The sequence below is a fragment of the Gavia stellata genome, chromosome 5 (assembly GCF_030936135.1).
Source record: "Gavia stellata isolate bGavSte3 chromosome 5, bGavSte3.hap2, whole genome shotgun sequence".
Lineage (NCBI taxonomy): Eukaryota > Metazoa > Chordata > Aves > Gaviiformes > Gaviidae > Gavia > Gavia stellata.
Window position 1 is genome coordinate 28,546,912 of NC_082598.1, and position 18,427 is coordinate 28,565,338.

Genomic DNA, 18,427 nt, shown 5'->3' on the forward strand with positions numbered 1-18,427 from the left:
TGTAGTTGTTTAAATCATTTAAACGCAGTGTAGTCCAATGGATTCAGGTTACATATAATTTACAGAAACAGGGCACATGTGTGATTATTGGAAGACAAACATGCTTTGAGGTAACTGCGTAAAAGCATAGGAGCTTGAATTTCTCGCTTAAGTAGATCAGATCTCTTTATCTCTCCTTTGCTTTACAGTCATGTCGCAGTGTTACTAGCTTTCAGTATAGAAACAAATACACTAGTTGGCAATAGATTTAAGTCCTCCTAGGTTTGTTCTTTCAACACGTAAATACGAAGAAGCACAAACACAATAAAAACAAATGTGCCTGGTAGTCTGCATTAAGCATGATACCTCTTCCTTCTGTTAAGTTGCTATTTCAATTTCCAGTGACATTGCTTATGCTGAGACAAAGTCAGTACAACCATCACTCTGATGAGGCCCTGGCTACGCCAGCTCTTCTACTTGCACAAACTTGCAAACTTCCCATCAAGTGCAGAGGTCTTTAATAATCCCTAAGACACTATGATCACATATAGTCTTTCTGACAGTCATCCACTGGGCTGTGATTTTGTTACCAGTAAAGAATCAAGGCTGTTACAATCAGATGGTTGGCAAAATGCTCTGCAGTAAGAGTTGCTATCAGATGTACAGATAGGCTTTTCAACACAAAATAGTCATTGATCTTATATCCAAGAAAGGTAAAATGATTGCTAATTCAGCTATGACATTTTTAAGAGCTCAGCAAAACTTATTATATTCTACCATTGCAACAGAGGTTTTTCTGTGCAAAGAATAAGCATAAGGAAAAAGAAACACACAGAATTTATTGTTAAATTGTTAACTATTTATTGTTAAATTACTGTTAACAGGTACCAGTTATGCTTTAAAACTGAAACTTTCATGAAGACTTATATGTATGTTCTCAGCTAATGAAGGTTAACCAGTCAACTTTGATTATGCATATTAATTTCCTTCTGAAGAAAACATCAACATTATTATTTATCAATTACACTGTTACCGCTGACTAATGAAAGCATACTGCATCTTTTGAAAACACTTTCTTCAACTAGCTGGCACCAGGAATGGGTTAGAAGAACCCATAATAAAGGAGTCATTGGCAGCATGTAAGGGAACATGTGCTAGAAATGATCAAATAGTTCCCATTAAAAGCTATATGTCTCTATAGGTTAGATTTACTAAATGACAAAATTAAGTAAATACTTAGACCACCTCAACCCCCAGTGGAAGAGAATGAGGTTCAGGTTTTTTATTTTAAAAATATCAAAGAGCTACTATTAAAACAAATATGGCATGCACTTCAGACACACTAAGCACAAAAAACATATTCTAGAATCAAAAATAAAAATAAAAATCCAGAAAGATACTGCTGAGAGATGAATTTGCAAAATATGCCATTTATCCTTCAAAAGTGATCTCACTTGTGACACTTTAGTAACATGCAGCGACTGTTGTGTGTTATGGGAACGGACCCCTAATTAGTTTTGTCGTTAAAATTCATTTAAAACCATTTTGTTCTTGATATTTCTTAATTATTCCAATGGCACATTCAGATGCCTCCAGATGGCTTGAAGCAGGATAAATAGCACTGAGAAACTTCCCTAATAGCATCCTACTCTGATTGCTATGATCATTCATGCAATATCCAGTTTTTCTATATTAATTTCAATGTAATTAAGTAAAAAAAGGCAAGAAATTCCTTTGGTTTTGGAAGAAGCATCTTCAACTGCAAAGATGTGCAGTCAGAAAAATTAGCAATATCAAAGTCTGAATAGGGAATGAAATTTCTACAAGAAGATTTTTAAATGGGCTTCCGATACGTGCAGATGGCATGATTAGTTATTGCTGTATTCACACTGAAAATTTTAAACTGATATGATAATATTTTTCTTTCAAAAAAAAGTATTCAACTAACTTGCCCAATGACAATTGCATTGACATGTTAGGCCAGATCCTGTCAGGCCTATTAATGTCAAGCACTTCTCAACACTTACCTTAAGAAAGTTGCAACTTCATTTCACTAAAATGAAAAATACAGATGAAAACTGTCAGGGTCATGCAGTGGAGACACTGCATGTTTCCATAAGGAAAAAACCACTACTATTTTTATGAAAATAGAATCAAGTGTCTGACCAGTCTCTTACTGGGAGAGTATTCCATATTTCTCTCTTCACATCTGAAAGTATTTTGGTTTAACTACGACAGTATTTGGAGAACTTCTATATGATTGGAAGTCTATTGAAAATCTAAGCCTCTATTAGGCAGACAGACTGATCTGGTCATCAGTCTTTGACATGCACAGAGATACTTTGACTGAAGTAACCAATATATGATAGATTTAAATTGGTCCATGCTTTGTTGGCTGAACTCCGTTATATCTGCCTCTCTCTCAACTCCTTCCACTTCTATCATCGTGTTTATACTCACTTTATCCCAAGGCTGTCTGTGAGACAGGAACTTTCTCTGACTATGGAGAAATGCACTGATTTACTCATTCTTGCAAAAGGTAGAAGAGAGGTTGAGCTTCAATTTTCTTATCCATTTCCCAGCTGCTTCAAGAAATGAGTCATCTGTATGATGACCTGCTTTTTTGCCTTTCTCAAAGGAGGAAAACAGGGACCTCCAAATCTGAAAATATATCATTGTATTTTAAAGCTTTCTAGCTGGGCAGTTTCAACACACCAGCATCATTTGTTGCCTGAGCACAGAAGAGGACTTATGAAGACAGGTGAAGAGGACTTCTGCAACTGAGCACCTCATAAAATGATGTGTTTTGGGAGGAGCTTTTAAGAAATTACAGCTTGAGGAAAAAGATGCAGTGGAACGAAACACACACACAAAAGCAAGAGACTGATACCTTTTCTGATCTCATTTCCAACCTAACTTGCACCTTGTATTAAGGCCTGTCCTGCGCATTATCTAACTTCCATTACATATTCAACAACTTCCCAAGAGTTCCAGCACCTCATGCTTGGAAAAGTGTCTTTTATTACTGGTGTCAATATACACCCAACCCTTAGTTTTTTACACAGAGAGTGTTCATCTCACATCCTTGAGCAACCTCCTTCTCAGTTTGAGCAAGCACCTAGCATCTTGTGAACACATTGTTCTGCATCCCATTTTTCAAGTGTTTTTCTTCTCTCTTCTCAACACATACATTGAAATTTGAGTTCAGATGCACACTTGCAAATTAGGTCATTTATATTGCCCTTGCAAAAATGTCCCATTCTCACTTTCAGTTGGTTAAAAAGTTACTGAACACACACACACACACAGAGGTGTGCACAGAAAATGCATAAAATTTATTTAATTATAAAAAGAGGTTAAAAGCATGAAGTTATAAGCAGATGTGGTTTAAATATACTGAAAGAAAAGCTAAGAGTTATAAAAAAGCTAATTTACATTAATAGAAGTAGAAATAAGGGAAGTTCTAAATACTGAGTAAAGTAAGTTTAGTGAAAAAAGCCAATGAGTTGTAGATAGTTTAATAAAAGTGATATATCAGATCTGGGTCAAATATGTTATAAAGATGATATTGTTAATATTGTCACAGTTATTTTAAACAGCGCAAATATTTCATTTTCTACATATTATTTAGCTGTTTAGGGCACAGACCCATTTTTGACATTTCTTTCAAGAATTTAATAAATAAAAAGATAAATAAAATAAAAATACAATAAAAGTCTTCTGAAAAAATAGAAGAATGGAGATAGAAATGACAGTACTCAGTAATTTTAACAACCAGATGAAATAAAACAGTGATGTGGCATAACAGGCATATCAAATATGGCTCCGAATTTTTCTTTTTTATGAAATGCAGGTTTTTTACAGCCTATGGGGCCAGAGCTACATTTTCAAAATTTCAGAACAGTAGTAACATCTCTTTCAGCCAAAAAGAAAAAAGAGGGCGAAAATTAATCAGTGGTGGAAGGCACAGAACATAGTGTACATACAGTTAAGACCTCTCTGATTGCCTGGACAATTGAGGTCATTCTGACCGTCTCTAAACCCAAAGCAGAATTACGCTGTGCTCTCCTCTGGTGGGTCAGGAAGCCCCAGAAGAATCTGCAGGCAAAGAGCTTTCTTTATATTCTCTGCTTCAAAACATTCAGCAATTCATCTGAGACCTACCAGATAGATAGGGAGAGAGATATTAAGTCAAAGCATGAATCAGTGGTAGACCATATTCCTCTAAGAAGTTTTAGATAGTGACTTTTCACAGAAAACTTTAGAATAAAATGACTGGACATTTCAAACAGGGTTTTGTTTTTATTAGTTGACATGCAGGCTTCAGAATGTCTTCGCTACCACACAAAGCATGGATCTTATACAGAAACCTCAAGCTCTGATACACAGCTACTTATTCCACTATCTCAGCTGGATTTTTTTTCTTAACAAATACTATCTATTGATATTCTTTTCCCCATCAAGGGCTACTGAGACAGAAGTATAATTTAACATTCTGATAACCTTTCTCCAACCATCTAGAATCACAACAAGCAGAAGATTTGCTAGGACAGTGGGGGATAAAAAAATGGCCCTTCACTCATCTGAAACAGAACATTACACCTAGGAAAGAAGCTCAACAGAGTAACAGGTACTGGAACTAAACATGTGGCAACCCGTTCAACCTTCTCAAACCTGAGCATCTTTTCTCAGAAAGCCACGGTCAGCCTCCTGACTTCTAAATATATCAAGTCTGCTGCAAAACAGAAGACGTAGAGCCAGCTGAAAAGTCTAGAAATTTGTAGAGAGGGTAGATTACAATTTTTGAGAAAAAAGGGGGATAAATGCATAGAAAATTATCTGGGCTTTTTTGCAGTTAGTTCTTTTGAAAACTATGTTACCTGAATCTGATTTTTTGTGTGAGGGATTCTGATTCAGGTGGCGTGGCAGGGTAGTAATAGAGAATGAGGCCTAGGTAACCAACTAAACCATGACAATCATTCCTCAGCTTCTAAAATGCTCAGCATAAACAACAAGGATAAGAAAGGACACCTAATTAGTCAAAGATAATTCTGACAGTCAGTTGTTAATGTAACTATGCAGGCCAAGGTTCATTAACCAGTTTGTCTCCCAAAAAACCATATTATGGCAGTAACAGAAATCAAAGAGGACAGATACCTTTGGGGTTTATGCCTTTTTTTCCCTTTATCTATTTTAAACTTGTAAATACTGCAGACTTCAAGAACTCTACTTAAGGAGGCCTGGTGGGGAGAGGACCACAAACGAAATAACAGGGTTATTTTGAAGGCAGCTTTTGGAAACCATTACCTTGCGGTTTGCTGCTCTGACATGTGTTTCCATGGAAGCAGGACTAGACATGGACACAGCCACGAGCAGATGAGGCAATTTCAGCTGCCAGTTGCTGGTTCTCAGCTCTGTTTCCATGACAACCAGTGCTGGAGCCCTGAAAAGGAGGTGAGGTATTTAAAACACCGCAGTACTTTTAATAAATATCTGCTTGCTATGCATACACAACATAGACCCCTTACATCTCCAATTACAAAAATGCTGCTCAAAGTAGGAGTGAGAATACTTCTTGATATCAACTACTACTATTTCCCTGGGCAGGTTTCAAGGAGAAAGAACGGATTGTTTCTCAGAGCTGTTTTTTTCCTAATGTCTGAGAGTGGGAGGGAGGGTTGTTCTCTTCTTTCAAAATGAAGATGGGGATAGACAAAGATACTGTGCTAAATATATGCTGTTGTTTCTCAAGGAAAACATAATCTCTTTCTATATTTGGTGGCATTTTGCTACAGAAAATGAACCAAAGCCCTCTTGAAAGAGCGACAGCGTGGCAGACAGGAGACTGACTGAAGAAGACGGTGCTCGGGGCGCACAGAAATGTTGGGACAGCAACTGCCCTTTTCTGGGGTTAAATCTCTCATGCTTTTTGACTAGCTACACACATCTTTGGTCTTGTGAATAGATAGGTGTAGGCAAGGCCCATCCTCTTCTACCCGCAGTCTTTGGGGGAAAGGTACAGAGGCATCAGTTCCCATGCCCGCAGGCACATGGAAAAATAGACAGCAGTAGAACCAGTAAGGTAGCTGCTGACCAGCTCATACTAATCCAGCCTCTTCCCCTCCCTTATACAAAACACTTGAGCAAGACAGAATCCAAAAAGGAGGGGGAAAAGCCGAATCTGTTTATCTTGTTAAGAAGAAAAGCTTTAATATGACACCTCTGGGAATAAGGGGAGGTGGATTTGTGTGTATAAATCGCTATATGAAGGTAGTAATACAGTCAGTGCTGTCCTGTCTCAGAAAACTGTAAACCCAAAGGGTACATAGCATTCCTGGTGCAACTTACTGGAAAAAGAAAAAGAAGGGCTGACATGTTGAATAAATGTCACCAAGCCTACAATACTGAAGAAACAACATGATCTCCACTATATACTGCATATGTCAAGAGGAAATGCTAGAGGCTTGGTCTCAGTGAGGAACCAGAGAATAAGTAGACAATTAATAAAATTGGAATAAAAACTCTAAAAGCAGATATTAAAGACAGATTATTAAAAGGCAGCACAAGATTTGGTACTAGAGTTCAGAGCAAAACAGTGCTTATGCTCCTCTATCTTCCAGAGCTGCCTAATTATCATAATACAAGGATGACACAGGCTAATGGAATTACGTTTGTTCATGGTCTCGCACACTGTGAAAACTTCAGTTTTAAACTTCCATGAAATAAATCAAACCTACCAGCAACTCTTGCATGATGAAAGCTGATCAGATAGGTCCACATCTTAATGAACTCATGAAGTCTTTAATTCAATCTATTATAGATATGCACAAACTGTTCAATAGTCTTTTAAGAAATTCATTACATTTTAACAAAGGAGTTTTTGAAGAGAATTGTGTGTTCAGTTAGGTTAATAAAAATGCTTGCTTTGTTGAGAAAGTATAAACAGTTAGAAATACATACATAACGTGATTGAAAGAAATTGACATATACAAGCAAACCTGAGGTTAAGAATGGACTTCCCTTATTCCCACTTGAAAATTGCTGTTAATGCTGTTCTAGCTGTCTGGCTTGAGTCACTAAAGAAGAAATTGGTAAACCTGCAAAGAAGAGGTATTGTTGCACCTACCACAGAATATCCGCACTTTGATAGTGGTAAGAAAACCTACCAAGGATTCTCAAAACCTATCAACTCAAAACCATCAAAGCATTGAAAACATTATCAATGTTAAGAATTTATTACTTGATTTGTGCAAGAAATGACAATTAACTCATTGTGTTTTTACACATCTGTATAAAGGATCATCCTGCCCCTTGCCAGTCTCTGCCACATCTTTTAGTAGCCATCATTCAATTTGAATCCCCATGGAGACTGCCATACCCTTGAAGCATTTCAACACAAACACAATAAGGATATGGAAAAACAGACATGATTTTTTTCCTTTGTGGTATTTTTAACTTAGGAGAAATAATTTTTGAGATCATCAGCCCAAGCTGCGACAGCTTTCCATCATAGGGAGAGAAATTTTTTGATAGTTAGGAAAGAATTATGCAGAGAGGAAAAGTCAGATCAAAGCACTAATTTTTTTAGAGAATGAAAAAATTACAGGTTAGAAGCCAGGTCCTTAAGTACAACAAGACTGCACAGAAGCCAGAATTACATTTAATATCATTCTATCAGAGTGTTAGAAACTACACTAACACAAAGCCTGAGGATCCTTGCATTTGCCTCTAGAACATTGACTTGTGCAGGAGGGGAATACATCCACATAGAAAGGTCAATGCCTGTATCCTTGGCATGATACTCCTAGGCTTGCCTTCAGGTACAAGCAGGCTGAAAACAAGCCGTAGAGCACACTGTGAGGAAGCTGTGGCTGCATATACCTAGGAATGAAAGCACATGCTATTGAGAATTCAGTGGTATGGGGTGAAGACAAGATTACTTGGGAACATCATTCGGGGTTAGGAGTGTAGAGCATTACTGTACTACAGCACAGCACAGATAGGTCTGTGGAACAGGAGGCACAATCTGTTACCATGAACAGCTTTACAGCTTTGATGGAATGCTCCAGGAAATGCACTGACCAGTTTTATGAGTGCAACTAGAAGGAACAGTTCTTACTCCAGTTTTTGCCAGGTCTCAAAACAAGACAGGCAAAAAACGTTTCCCACATGCTAAACCAGAGATAAGCTGTGTATGCCAGTTAGCTAAATTGTTTACATGGGATCAGACAGAAATCTCAGAAGCCTGAAGTGCTGGCATTTGTCACATCTGCCTATAGAAGCAGGCCCATGGAGAGCACATGAAGCTTGCAGATACTGTAATGATCAATACCTGCTGTGAGCCAGACAGAGGGGAGATTACACAAACTCAAGAATTCTATATTTGACTCATGGACTAGGTCAGAAGAGAACAATTTGCTTCTACGTACAGGAAGTCCTACTCAGAGTACAATACTTCTCCAACTTGTGAAAGGTACACTGTGGGAGACAGATTCAAAGCAGTCAAAGGAATGTGGGAAAGAATTTCTCTCTGTAAAATCAGAAGAGGAAGGTGGTAATAGAGATGATGACAAATAATACCACCAACAAATGAAATCAAACAGACAAATTCTTCTGGCCGTGTTGGATCACTCCAATATATTCTTGCACGTGCTAGAACAATTCAGAACAATCAGGTTGCCAGTGTTAACAAACAACTGTGACCAAATCGACAAGTAGTTACATGAGAAAATTTCAAAAGACAGAAAACCAGCTGGTCACAGATCACAGAAGATGACTGCAGGTGATTGTAAGTTGCAAAATGGAGTAGAAATTCTGGGCAGATACACTCTTACATGCATTCTAAGTTAAATCTGCTCAACAACATATGATTAAGAAAGGTAGAAGTCAGACTGAAAATCAGCTGATTCTCTAAATTAAAAAAAGTGGAAGATGTGAATGTAAAGAAAAGGGATGAAAGTCATACAAAATGTACAGCCACATCTAGGTTTATCAGTTATTCACTGCAATCAGAGATAAATCAAAAGTGTTTCAGTTCAGTTCTGAGTCCAAGGTCGATAGACCTACAATTAAAAAGCAGTAGCAGTAATAAACATTATGGTCCACCTTCTATCATGTGTTTTGTTGTTATGCACAAGCAGAATATGGTCCTTTTGACTCATATGTTGTAAGTAAGCATGGTTTTGGGGATCAAAGAACACCATCTTTTAATAAAACTAGTATTAGCTAGGGCACTGTATTAATTTGAATATTTTATTTGTTCATTATTCTTTTAAATAGCATTTTAAAAATCATATACTCCACTTTTGCATTCTCTTCACTGAATCATAGAGAGGAACAATGTGTTAAACCTATAATCTTTCCCAAAAGAAATAGAGAAAGAATTTGAGAGTTTCCTCTTTGCTGTCATGACTTAAAGCAAGTGAGCAGCTGTCATCATCCCAGACTACAAGAAAAAGTATAATCCCTTTATCAAGCTGGACATGTGGAATTCTATGTGTTAAAATCAACAAATTCATTCAGTGGAAGAGACTGTCTTTTGTTTCTGTAGTTGCTTGTCAGGAATCAGAAACCAAGTTGCCAGGAAAGATGATACATTTTTGTAATGCTTCAACTCTATGTCTAAATAGTCTCATTTCAGTCTTTTAGGTTGTTAGTAGTTGTGGTAGTATCATGCTGAAAGGTTTACTGAATGTTAGTCATCCAAAGAGAGCTTTAGGCCACTTTCCTACACTGCAGTAACTATAGAAGTAAGAGCTGACTCATGTATCCATGTCTTGCAAGATCATGAAGTCCTGCAACTTATGCTGGGCATCTGTCAGCCCTAGGCAAAAGGAGCTTCAGGAGAAACAGTGTGTTTGAAAATGATTCTTTTCTGTCTTAAACAAAAGGAATATCCTAGGCTGATAATGCTGAAAACAAAAGTAAGATGCTTTCCTCAAAAAAGTTTCCATACTGTAAAAGCATCATGTGTATGTCTCCCCAGGACAAATTTTCCTTCTTTCTAAAGTAGTTTCAAGTTTTAAGCAGCTTAAGGACCTTTCATTATGATAGGCTGATTTGTTTTATCCAGTAAATTCAGATTTTTGAATACAAATTATTTCTCTTTATTATTGAAGATACAGAATTATTTCTAACAAATTTTCAATTATAGGTACTGTCAGGAAATCCAGAAATGAAAGCAAAGCCAGATTCCTAACTGTGCACCCCTGGTTATTGCAAAACAGAGTAAGAAGACTTCACGCAGTCATTTCTGTGTTTGCACAAGTGCTTGTAGGGCTGCTCTATATCAGAATCCACCTGTGCAAGGCAACCTCAGATGTTGTTATGCTTAATGATATGAGAACTTCACTGCGACAATTTCTCCAGAAAAACTTATTTTCGCTGAAAAAGGTGGATTCCTCCACATCCACATATTAAATTAATATATTTGAAAATGTTAAAAATTCAGATTAGCTATATTTAATAATCTTATTTTCCGGTTTAGAGATTATAATATTTTGCTTCAAATTTTCCTCTAATTTTATAATTTCTTTTAGAAACATTACTCTCAAAACCAAAGCTTTCTTTTTTGCATTCTCAGTGGTTTTAAAATACTTAGATTATTTTTATCAGTTTTCCGATTTGCTAGGAACCTTAAATTGATTTATTTTCATTCTTAACCATCCTGAACAACTTTATTTTGAAATACAAGAGTTTACAGTGAACAGAGACAGTCCTTTTTGTCCAGCAGTGATTTCTTTTGTCATCTGCCTGTAGCTTACATGGAGGAGTCAGAAATAGCTCTGTTGGCCAGTGTAGCTTTTTAAAGAGAAATTTAAGAAGCTGGCCTGAGGAAGTGTTCATACATAAAATATTGTTAAGTCCCCTAATGCCTGTCATTATTCTTAATTACCTTTGATCTTTCGCAGTCAGTTTTCTGAAGAGAACTTTTCCACCATGGTAACAGCCAAACAATCAAATGGGCTTTTAGACACACTTCTATTTTAAATTTCTGGTTTATGTACATACATATCAACCTTATATTAACTAAAGTTCTGAAAAATTATGTTTGATATTTTGCAGTGCAATGCTCTTGGAGAGATTGCTTTCATTCATACATTTGGACCTCTACAGCTGATTGGGTAACAGTTTTCATAATACATAAAATATTTCAAGATATCCAGAATGAATATTCATTCCATGCTAACAATGCAGCAAGATTTTTTTGTTTTAATTTTTCATGGGGGGAAAAAAAAGTACTCCATCCCAAAACAGCCAGTAGCTTTAAAATGTTCCTGTAGCAAACACGAGATCCAACCCCTGACATGTCCATTTCAACAGAGAAGTTTAGACATCTTATCATAACGCCTGGCATTCCTGGCTATGTTCATTTTCTGCATCCATTATTGTTTGACTGTTTTGATACTGTAGACTAGATCTAATGAGATCAGCTGCTAATAAAGATTATGCATCTGTACACTGAAAACCAAGGTTTGAGTCTCCCACACAGCCTAAGGGAAGATTTCAACCAGAATGTTACTCGTTGACAAATAAAGACCCTTTTCTCACACTGCTAGCATCTATTTTTGATTTTGCTCTGTCACTGCATCCTACACTTGGGAGAGGTGCCCAGTGAAAATTTCATCAAAGCAAATATGCGGGAAAAGAAAAGTTATTCCAGGAAACTGATAACCTATTTCAAAAAATAATTATTTCCATAAGAAGATGAAGTACCAAAGGAGTTCCCTCTAGGCATAACTTCTTTTTTTACAGCCTTTTTTTTTTGATGGCCTGCATTTTTTTTCACTGTCATATTCCTTCTCAAACAAAACATGAAAAGAAGTAAGAAAAGTAGAAAAGTAAAAATCAAAAGAAATTTCTGCTTTAGTACACCTAAAGCCAAATTACTCAACATAAGGAAGTCACCTAGCTTAAGTTGCAATTAATCAGATTTGCAATATTTAGTAGCAGAAACACATAGCAAAATGGTTCATTTATGATTGGCAGGCTATGCAACATTCATTGTTTTTATTTTATTTTATGGAAATATGCAGTCTATTTTGAATAACTGATTTAAAGATATAAAATGGATATTGTTTGTATGTGAAATAGTATATTAAGTCAATAAAATTAGGAAACAAATCTAACCACACAAAGACAAGGAAACTGTATGATCTTCAACATTTCATGTTCCTTTAAGCATGAGCTGAAATGTCACCAGTATTTATGAGTGAATTTTGGTAAACTGCATAACCCAGAAGGAACAGCAGAAATGGAGTACAGAATTGAATAAAGGTGCAGTTATTCAAAATTCTGTCGTAATGAAGGATGCTAAAATATGCATCTGAGTAATTTTTGAGAACCATTTTGTTTACCACCAGCACTAACCCTTTTTTAATTTATTTTTTTTAGTGTTTCTGAGCAAGTAAAATTTTTCAGTATATTTGGTTCTGTAGAGTTATCTATATTGAACTTCACCTTTAATGCAATTGTGTGTGAAGCATCATTCTGGCAAATGCCAAAATCTTTAATTTCTACAGAGTATGTTCTGTGGGGTGAGTGTCAGACTGCTAGTTGTTGGACAGTGACCAGCGTGTTTGGGGCATCTTCCATTCCACACGATTTTCCTCATGATCATTTCTGGAGAACTAAGAATATGGCATTGCAGTGAGGGACACACACACACACACACACACACACACACACACGGGATGGAGTTTGCCACTCTTTCCTGTCATTTTTTCTTTTTGTTGGCTTCCAGTACATCTTTCCTGAACATACCATGTTTTAGAGAAATTCAGGAAAATCTGTAAGATTAAATGCCAGTCACACAGATGGAGGAGATTAAAATCCATTCCACATCCAGTCTAGCAACTTGGTCAACATTGGCAAAGAACAACAAAAGCAGTATGGTGAAAGCTGGCACTGGTGGGTAAATGCTGTCTCAAATTTCTCTGAGAATTTTTGGGCCCAGTCAGTCAATCTGAGACCTGATTTTGACAATACAAGCTATCACAGGAGGATTAGTCATATAGGTTTCATTAAAAATCAAAGTTAATAGAATTCATTTTGCACCTTCTAGTCATTTTAGAGTCAGTAGTTCACTTGCAAAGCAACCCTTAGAGGCACTGTAACGTTACAGCAGCCCTCTAAAATTTGGAGTAAGAAATAAACTATTCTACATTTAAATACTCTCTGAGGTGCAAGCCTTGTGAAGGGTACAGATGGCACGTGCTTACAGGCTATCAGTTTCTTAGAAATGAAAGAAAAGCCCACCAAAATCAGTAAAAGTTCTGCCATTTTATTTCACTTTGGATCAAGCTTGTAATAAGGCTATGATACGATTCAATATAATAAGTAAAACAATGGTTGTGAAAAATCTATTTCTGGCAACATATTTATTGTAGTTTTGTGTAGTTTTGGTTTCTGGACCACTGACTTCAGTTCCAGTTATTAGAAGTATCTATAGATTATAATAAGCTTTATAAAGATGAAGGTTTCATCTAAAAATGAGTTACTTCCTTTATTACATCAGATCATGCTTAATTGCACCATACTCTCTATGCTTTGATGACTTTTTTTTAATTTCCAACCTACATCTATTAATGGATTTTATATCCATTTCTTTCTGTGTTATTATTAGTTTTTATAAAAAAAAAAAATTTCTCTCACCATGGTGCTTATCATCCTGAAGTTTCAGTATACTGAGAATGAGTATATTTTAGAACAGTCAGTTCTGTGGCTATAAAAATGAATGCCATGTACAGTAAGAAAAAACATTAGGAGATCTTGAGTGTTTCTAAATCACTCAGTCCTGGAAAGTTCTAAGCACTCTTAACTCGTAGGAAAAGCATCAGGATGAGAGAATGTCTACCCTCTTGCAAAATCAAACCCTCTAAGAGTACTAAACATAGAGCTGAACTGCAATATAGCATCCAGGAGAGAACTACACTGCAGTGCTTCCAAGTTAATAAAATATTTGCATATGATATTATCAAAAAATACTCTGTTCTCATTTGCATGAACAGGAGTCTATACCTCTGTGGGAAACACAATTGTTCTTGAAAAATGTTTTTAAAGTTAGATCACAGGTGTTTATGTGGGTTTGGCAGACATTTCCAGCTCACCACATAACCTTTTTCCAAATAAAAAGATTTCTTTTAAAGCTGTATTTTATGTATTCATAGGTATTTCTTTACCACATGAGCCACATAAGCAGACTATCCTAGGAAATACATACTACCGTGGTCTCATGGTTGCAACGCTCCAAGCCACATCAGATCTTGTACAGGAACTGCATTGCGCAGGCTGTAATTCCCAGCCAAGAAGTGCTGGTGCCTGTTGTTCACTCCCTATGTACATCCTTCTAGTTCTGGCTACACTCAGTTATTCTCTGTGATGAAGGATGATATTGGCCTGCTACAGTGGTATGGAGGGACCTATGGTATTTGTCCAAAGGTCAAGTCATAGAACCTAGCCTGAGGGAGTCAGAATTGCAACATGGTAGTGAGATGCTCTGCTCTCCCAAATATAATGCTTCCTGCCAACCTTTGCAAATCCTGCGCTTTTGTGAAAACAGCAACACATTGCAATGCATGTCGATGCAGGGCATGGCTTTGGATCATAGGAGAAGGAAAACTGCTTTTCCAGCAGTTAGGGAACACTCAGGAAGAAGCAAATACATCAGCAATTAACCTTTTTTATCCCCAGAGTAAGGGTTAGGATCTCAGAAAAAAGTAATGTTGCCTCTGTGAAAACAGTTCTTTATACAAAGGAGGCTGTCCACCTTAATGCTTGTTTGTCATTGTAAATTCAGACGCAAATGAACAGCTCTTTCCACTACTGTCTTCTCTGCAAAGTTCATGAATCTGACGTACCAGTCCCCAGTGCACTTACAGAAAGTTGCCCAGTTCCAGCTCCTTCTCTGGCAGTCTCCAAAGGAATCATTCAAATATTGTGGTTATAGAAACATGTTTTTCACACCCCTCAACTATATTTACTGCAACAATAGTTCGTCCATATCTTTGCAATATCTTTTGCATATTCTGTGCAATGTAAATAGCTAAGAAATTATCAGTGAAGTACAGCGCAGTTTTTTCATAAGAAGTCCCTAGTTAAAAATCCTTATATGAAATTTCTACTGACAATTATCATTCTCCTGAGAATCCAAATATGCCTCTGTGTTTTAATTTTTAAGTTTATAAACTGAGGAGGTTTTGTGTTTCCATTTTGTTTTGTCTATTTTCTAGAGATATTTTTTTTTAGGGAATTATTTTGTCTTTCCTTGTAAGTGGATTACAGCTATAAAAAAGATGTTTTATTCTGCTGTGTTGTTTGCTTTTGTTTTTCCAACCAAAAAAAGGGCAAGAAATCCTTCTTCAAAGTGTAGAGGATGCACAGCACTGAGCTAGAATACATCATATGTCCCTGCACGTACACACAGCATGCACAGCAGAGAAACTTAGATTGGGGTGTCCACTAGTTTCGGAAATGCCATGTGCTTTCTATTATGCATTCTCGATGTCTCAGAAACCTTATAAACTTTCCAAAACAAACAAAAAAAACCCAAAGAAAAGTCTTGCAGATTCCATGTATTAAATCAGCTCAGAGCCAACCCAGTCAAAATTCAAGGGAGTTCAAAGGACATAAGCACAGGAGAAGCATCTGGATTCTGGAGGTGATCAGAAGAAAAAGAAAATATGTGTGTGTGTGTGTGTGTGTTCAGAAGGTGATCTGCTCAGGTGATAGATCCTCCTCTGGGATCTATGTTAGCTAGTGGGAAAGGCCACAATTTTAAAAATAGCTGGTCCACCATAGTGTGTTCTGGGAAAAGTTTCAGGGAAGTCTGTGCCGGAGAGTGTCTCACTCACACACTACCCAGTCTAAGACATGTACTTACATGCCAGGAGATAGAACTGGGAGACAAACCTCCTTGGAGAAAGAGCAAGGCAGAACTGAGTGACTATGTCATTTCAACTGATACTTTGAAGGCTTTTTTTGGAGTGAAAGGCAAGTCTATATCCCTGGTTTGCATCATGTGCCTCACTTCCTATTTAGGAAAGAATTAAAGATCTGCTGTGTTTCCCAAGCTTTGAATACCATTATAATGCAAACCATATCATGTAGCTAAGCTACATCATCTCAGAAATAAAATCAGAAGACAATACGTAACCTGAAGCATAGAAATGTCAGTTCTACTGATATGGAACATCTAAAAGGACATGAATGGACAACATTTAAGAAATATTCATATGTATTACAAATAGAATATTTGGTATGTGTAGCCAATCCTAGGATATTACATAACTGTCTCTCTTTAATCTCAAATAAATGTTGTTATTAAGATATACATTGATGTTTTCACATACAATAAACAACATAGCATATGCAGTATATTCTGAAAACACCAATTTTTATGTTGCATTTCATCAGAAAATCTACACCTGCATAGATTTCAAGTCCATCATGTCCCACTGTGATCATCTGGTCTCACCTCCCATGCACATAGGCTTTCAGATTTTCTCATAGTATCTGTTCTAATCATTAATTACACCACATAATTTATTCCCAAGGCTGAATTTGTCTAACTCCAGCATTCATTCACTACATCTTCTTATTCCTTTCCTGCAAGGTTGAGAAGCTCCTCACTCTCAGACCTTTCTTCTAGCTGTGAGTATATATAACTATCAGTCAAATCATGTCTCAGTTTTCTCTTTAATAAATCGAGTAGATTGAATTCCTTAAATTGTGAGCCTTGTCTTCTAGTCTTTGTTTTATTTTTGTGGCCCTACAAGACTGTTGATATGGATTTTAAACAGAATCAAACCAAGGAAGACCTGATAGAAATGAGTCCCACTAGAGAATGTCTAGCCATTTACTATTACTTTATGATGTCTGTCAGAGTAATTTTTCTCTCTGATGTGTACTTACTTCATTCCATGCAAGCTCTCAAATCAAAATATCATGTGATAAAGAACTGAAGTATGCACTACGAGCCTAGCAGCCTTTACTAAGTGGACCTATAGTTTTGTTTAAAAAGGTAACACATTTGTTTGAAAAGAACTCATTTCCATGAAACCATGGTGACTGGCATTAGCTGTATTTTTAGGAACAAAATCTTTGGTAAGCTAAGGTGCATGAAAAATAGAAGCCTAATAGAGCTGAAGAGGTGATTACATCAACGCCCTCCTCCTTTTTACAAAAATAAATATTCTATAATGTCTCAAATAGTGTATAATGCACAGGTCAGTTTTCCCAATGTTCAAAGTGTTCAGCTTCATTAAAAAATGGAAAGCTTGTGATAGAAAGAAAGACTGAAATAGAGAAAGCCTGCACTGATGAAGGATAAAGATTGTCTTGCCAGGAAAGTTCCTAAAGATATGCTGTTTGAGACTGTAATGAAATGTTCAGTAATTCCATGGGACTGTAACTTGGATCCAGGAATCTATCATTTTTTCAAAATTTTCTGTGAAATTTAGTGTCTGCCCACACACTGCATTGAAGTCTTTAGCCAATGTGAAGAACGATTTATTCTTCCCTGGAGGAAGTTATTTTTCTTTAAAAGTCTGTAGTCTCAGTTGTCCTTACAATCCTCTAAGAATTTCAATAGAACAGATACTCTGGTCAAGAAATTATGTCTTGTTCCTTTCACACTGTCTGGTACTTGGAAAAAACCTGACATCTCAGTGTTAGGAAATTTTACTATTTTTCTTAAATACATTGTATTCCTCTATCGTGTCAGTTCTCTGGACAGCTTTCTTCTGTCTGTGGAAGAAGTCTAAGGTGAAGAGGAGAAAGAAAAGCTCAGAAAAGTTCTCTTACTTCAGTACTTTAATTATTAGAAACTCAGACAGAGGTTTTAAAGTCAGAAGAATAATCATTCTTCAATTATGATTAATCAGCCTTTTTAATTAACTAGAATTCTTAAGAAAAGTCTGGCTGGTTTTAACAAGTAAAAGTAGTTCTGTTTGTTTGGCTTGGTTTTTAAGGCTTCAGAAAGTGAGTACTTTCCAATGCATCCAGAATGGCTTAGTGAGTCATGTTATATAGCCTCAAAATAGTCAAAATCATTCTACGAGTAGCAGGAAGGAACAAACGGGGAGTAGCATTTAGTTTAGGAATCCCACCTGTGTTCATACAGCGGTTCCGCACTCCAGCAGACTGGCTCCTCTGGCATTGCTAAGCACTCTGTGGTGCCAATAGCTAAAATATTCACCACAGGTCACTACTCTGGAAGAACCAACTCAGATAACCCTGTCTCAGTTTAAAGAACCATTTTTTACCTTTTTAACTCGGTTCATTAAACTGTATTTCTTACTCAGCATTCTTCCATTAATAAATACTACTAGCAGTATAACAAGTGTAACAGTGTAGTATATGTCATCTATCCACCAAACCAACTAAATTTAAAAAAATTATAAGGCAGAGAAAGGGATAAATTAGGGAGTCCTTAATTAATGACTTACTT